The sequence below is a fragment of the Poromitra crassiceps genome (assembly GCF_964638095.1).
Source record: "Poromitra crassiceps genome assembly, chromosome: 12".
Lineage (NCBI taxonomy): Eukaryota > Metazoa > Chordata > Actinopteri > Beryciformes > Melamphaidae > Poromitra > Poromitra crassiceps.
The window spans coordinates 31,253,663-31,259,662 of NC_139632.1; positions in this window are offsets into that span (position 1 = coordinate 31,253,663).

Here is a 6,000-nt window from a genome sequence, read left to right on the forward strand (position 1 = left end):
AAGCATTTATGATGACAGTGTAAAACTTCAGTCAAAAAATAGTTTTAATATAAATGTTCTTCTGAGGACAGTCCGTAAGGGTAAGCGACCTATACAGAGGATGTCCTGTGGAAGTACAAAGAATGGTCCATCGTTCACATCGGTCCGTGTATTTGTCCTGTGACAAAGAGTTACACTTGACCTCTGCTGACCTCTGCTGGCCCTGACAATTTGTATTCGTCCAGATACAGGAAGCTAGGCCAAGGTTTCCATCGGGACCAGAGCATCTCATAGCTACTGTCATCAGGCTTCACTAGCTCCTTCTGTGTAAACAGCACATTTCACTGGCTCCTTACTGTATCTGTAAACAGTATACAGTATTTCACTGGCTCCTTATGTGTAAACTAAGGATGCAGGATATATCAGCAATCATATCAGTATCAGCAGATGTTAGTAATTTTTTAACATAATCGGCATCGGTCCGATGTTGCGATGTTAATATCGGTTACCGCCGGTATCAGCCAAAATGTTCACATTGAGAGGAAACAATGCAGTAAATCGATGATATATGGGCTTTTCCAAATGTTTTGGAAATAAAGAAATGCATTACTTTTTCAAATTCAGTGTTTACATGTGTTTTTCACTATGTAATTTTTTTTATTATTATAAAAATGTGTTTTTTTTAATACAGATCATATCGACATCGGTAAATGGAGTTAGTGTGCTAACTGAAGTTCAGGAACACAAAGACCACACCACTAAGCACTAAGCTATTTCACCTGCGCTCCAATCACTTCACTGATGAATACACCTGTGTTCTATCAACTCAATCACTCGTAGCATATATAAACATGACCATATTCTCTCTCCCCCCCCGTTCGCCTCAGTCGTCACGACCCTCCCCCCCAACCCCAAGTTTCTTCCTCCGTTACGGGCAGCACGGGCGGAGTCCGCATGTTCTCCCCGTGCCTGCGTGGGTTTTCTCCGGGTACTCCGGTTTCCTCCCACAAACAGCTAAAGACATGCTAGTCAGGGCCGCATAATCCTGCATCTCTATCCCCTGCTCACAGGAACCACGGGGGGCTGATGGAGCCAGGACTCCATCCCGTGAAGCTGAGCTGCGCTCTAGAACCGAGCTTCACCCAAAGACGCTACCCCCACTCTGAGTCTCAACCCCTGGGTTCCTGTCACTGCTGTACCACTCTCCTGAAGAGACGCTGTCGCACCGCGACCCCATTCACGTTCTGGCACCCAAACACCCACTTACAATAAATTATCTTTTTGTTTAAACATGGTGTGGTCTGTGTTAGTGAAATATCGGTTATCGACCATAACAGCAATCTTAATATCGGTTATCGGTATCAGTCAACAATTTCATATCGGTGTATCCCTAGTGTAAACAGTACATTTCACTGGCTCCTTATGTGTAAACAGTACATTTCACTGGCTCCTTATGTGTAAACAGTAGGCTACATTTCACTGGCTCATTATGTGTAAACAGTACAATAGATTTCCAGAATTAAGCAACACATGATGATCTTCTTCTTGTGGTGTGCAGTAAAAAGTACATTGATTGAGTGATAACTCTTGAAGCATTTTCAAGGCGTTTGTCTCTTACCTGGGTTAGGCTCTCTTGTTTGGCACCTGTCTCCCACAAAGCCAGGCTCACAGAGGCAGCTTATATTTTCAATGGTCTCCACACATCTCCCTCTTCCACATGAGGTTGCAGTACATTGGGCTGTCAAGGGAAAGTGGATTACTAAAGCTGGAAGCTATATCAGTAGCTACCTAATAAAAGCCTTCCAAAAATTCTTCCAAAAATTGCTTCTCAAAATTCTCAATTCATTGTAGGATCAATATGTTAGTCCTTAATGATTATTGTAGGTTCATAATGAAATCTAGTTTGAGTTTAATAACTGGGTTCCTTCTGTCGACTGAATTACCTTGATAACAAACAGGGTATTTCTTTTTGGCACATTTCTCATCGTTCCACTTCCCTCTGTTTTGGCCATGGTTAACATATATCTCCACGCAAAACTCGGTGACGTGGTTGTTGTTCGGTTCGTCTGCCGCCCACGACTGCTCACCGATCCACGTGCTGTTATGCCCGACCCAGGTCCAAGATTCATTTTTGTGGGTTTTTGTGATCCCAATCCAGTAATATGGACTGGAGGTTCTGTTTGGCAGCAGCGAGACCAGGTAATCGTTCTCCTGCTGGCTCTGGAGGGCCACCATGTCTGTGTAGGTGGTCTGACACCACTCTCTGGCCTGGGTCCAGTTCATCTTCGTCTCAGCAGAGTAATGATACCTCCAGGCCATGGTGCCCTCCACCAAGGAGCTACCTGCTATATAGTATGAAAGAGAAAAGTTAAAGGGATAGTTTTCAACAACAAAAAAAGTCTAGCCCTACAGTATTTGCTACTTACCAATGGTGATGTTGATTGGCTAAATGATGACTGAATAATGACTAAAACTTCATCCACAGTCACACAAAGTACATTTCAGTGAGCCTCAGTCAGCTTGTACATACAGGAGTGTGACCCCATTGAACTTGCATTCGTTTTTGACCAACTTTCCAGAGCTATGAGGAACAGGATGGACTGTGCTGAGAAAGAACTCTACCAATAAACATCATCATTGGTAAGTAGCAAATAGGGCTAGACTTTCAAAAATGTGAACTATCTCTTTAAGGATGCCACACGTTGAATATATTATCTGAAAGTTAAATTTATGTTGAGTCTTCATGCAAAATGTAATGTCTAGAGAGAACAAATATTAACTTATTGAGTATTTTGCATGTTAGCTTGACTGTAAAGCCAATACCCACCAAGGAGGAGGATCAGTGCCCACTTCATAGCACCTGTCAATTTCTTTCTGGGGAACACTTCTGAACACCTGTTATCTGTCCAAAGAATAATAATTAGAAGCCAAAATATCATCAGTCAGCACAGAAATGACAAAAGACTTCCTTTACAGTTAGTTAGTTAGTAGTCAGAGCAGAAATATAGAAATCTAGCTATAAAAAAAAAAAAAACATATTTTGGTGTCTTTGACCTTTAACAACCAATTAGTCTTAACATAATTAATATAATATCCTAACATGATATTGTCTGCATTGTTTAAAACAAGCATGAAACACTGAAGTTAAGTTTTGATGATAGAAATACTCTACAAGTATTATACTTACCATCTTATGCCTAAGTGTGCAGCGGGTGGGGAGCAGTGTCTGGCTTGGCTTTTTATATTGCACTCAGGATGTAGTCAGTCCCACATTATCATAGAATACCTGGATGTGTGAGTTCACTGGACAGAAGAGTGAATGCATGATGACTGATGGATGGCTCGTCACAGTTGAATAGACCTACTGATATGCCACCCATTCCTGGTAGCCTATATGGGCTGAGGAGCAGCTTGTCCCGCTCAGATAGGAATGTATAAAGAACTATATACAAAGGAATGCAAACATTAGATCACACATTTTAAATAATGTCACATTATAGGTCATTAAAAAAACAATGAGCCATAGCAAGACCTTTGTTTTCAAAATGGCTATGTATGTTAAAAATAGAAGGTGTTTTTGAAATATTGAGTTAGTTCAGATGAAATGGCTTGAATGGATCTATAAATAGCACCATGAATGAATGAAGCCCTTCGCTTGTTATTGGAGCAGTCTTGTTATGATACATCTTGAGGCAGGAGGTATAGGTATATAGAGGTATATATGAAGTCAGTCTGAGAGGACTCCCTTCATATTTAGAACAGGTGTGCCCAAACCTTTTTTTAGGATGAGAGCTGTAACTGTACTTACAAAAAATAAAAGTAGTCGTGAGCTACTCAGTGGCGTGCCTGACCAAGTTGGTGCCCTAGGCAAGATTTTTGCTGGTGCCCCCCCCCCCCCCTCCCCCAAAGAAAATATAATAAAAATTATATCGCAGCTAATCCAGCACTGCAGTGCAGGCTCAGAATCGCCCTTCCCCAGTGGCGCTGGAAGTACTTTTAGGTAGGGGGTGCTGTAAGGAAGGGTCTCTCGGTGCTTTCATCCATATTTAGAAGAATATTTAATTTTAAATTAACATTAGGATTATACTGTTGTGATGTCATTATTCAGTATCTTCTCCTTTTCTCACTTACTTTTATGTAAGCACCTGCTCTCCCTTTAGTCGTGTTGTGCTCGCAGGAGCTGGTTTGGTTATGAAATATGATTATTAATAATTATGAATTATTAATATTCATAAATTTATTAGATTTGACAGAAAATATTGTATTCTCTGTAAGATTCGGGGCACCACTGTAGTTAAGGCTACAGACCTGTCTACAAGTCAAGTTATGACTTGTTTAGACACCAAACCAAATTGTCATATCAGTCTCATAATGATATAGTGTACATTGTACAGTTAATTGAAGGTCAAAGTTCGTAAGCTTCTGTCACAGATTTCCACAGATAAAATACCTCATGAATAACCACCAAGATTCATAGCATTATGTAATAAAAAGATTTAATAAATCACAATATCAATTGACATTAACATAATGATTAAAATATCAGTTCATCACATTTACTTTTATGACTAATACTCTACCACATCTATCGCTAATAACTAATATGAATCAACATTATATCACTGTGTGTGTGTGTGTGTGTGTGGGTGTGTGTGTGCGATGATTTCCGTCTGCCGGTCCGAAGCAGGCTTGAATGTGTGTGTGTGTGTGTTAATTAGTACTTGTGTGTGTGTGTGTGTGTGTGTGTGTGTGTGTGTGTGTGTGTGTGAGAGAGAGGAGGAGGGAGGAGAGGGCGGAGTGTCTTATGTCACCCCAGGATTGGCTGAGGGGCGAGCTGATCGTGTTAAGACCGCCTCCGTTTCAAAATGGCGGTTTTGCCGAATTTAGGAAGGGACTGTTTAGCCTGGATCACTCGGTGTGAGTGACTGATCAAACTCTCTAATTCAGCTTAACTGTATTCTTGCGGGTAGACATTCTGAACATCTCTAGACCGTTCCAAGCTTAGCCCTCCCGGTTGAACGGGCTCAGCTGGGAGGCCGAGAGAGTGGGGGAGGGTGAGAGGGAGAGGGAGAGAGGAGAGTGGCCCGCTGATGGCCGCCAAGTTCTTCTGAACTTAGCGCTCACCTTCAGGCGTCTATATCATTCAACAGTGTGCGAAACATTGTACATCAACATACAGGATACTGTAATCAACACATACATGGTAATGCATTTTAACCCTAACTGCCCAGAACCATTAAACCATAAACTCTCACGTGGGTTCCACTGTTGAGCGGGATCCTGTTGGTTGGGGAGAGTTGTCCTACGCGCGGTGGGCTCAGGCGCAGTAGGGAGGATGGCTTTGGTTTGTGGGAGCGATGGCCTGCAGCGCCGTTCACCCTGGCCTGGGGAAGCGTACAGCGGACGTCTGATGGTGGTTGATGATGCCGGGGGTTGACGTGCAGTCTCTCTGCTCGTTGAGTCGAGGGTCGTGCTGTGCTCTGTGGTCCTTCTTTGTGGCTGGTTGCAAGCCACGGTCTGTCTTGGGCGTCTTTCGTCTGCAGCAGTTGGTTGGCCCTGCTGCGGTGTGGCTCTTCTGCTTCTTCTGCTCCTCTTGGTCTGCTGAGCGGTCTGCTCGCGGTACGTTCTTGTTGTCGGCTTTTGCGGTCCAGCTGGGCTTCTCTGGGCAAGGAGAGCGGCTGGTCTACGCGCGAGTTTGAAAGCACAGGAAGGGCTTTTCCGTGCGACTTATAACACTAAACCGACTTAAATTAAACTGAGATTAAGTGGAACTATCTCAGTTTACGCATGCTATGTCTCGTGGGACTTACGGCGGGCCTTTCAGCCGATTTCTGGTGCTGCTGTGTGCTCGGAGTCCTCTGGGCCCTGGTCAGGCTGCAGGGCTCGGTCCCTCTGGGCCTGGTCGCCTGCCGGGGGTGCAGAGAGCGGGGGAGGGGAGCCGGCTTCCTGGCCCCTCCAACCCTTGGTTCCGCTGCGTGCGATAGCTTACTGTAGACTCATAGTTAAAACTGTTTCCCAACA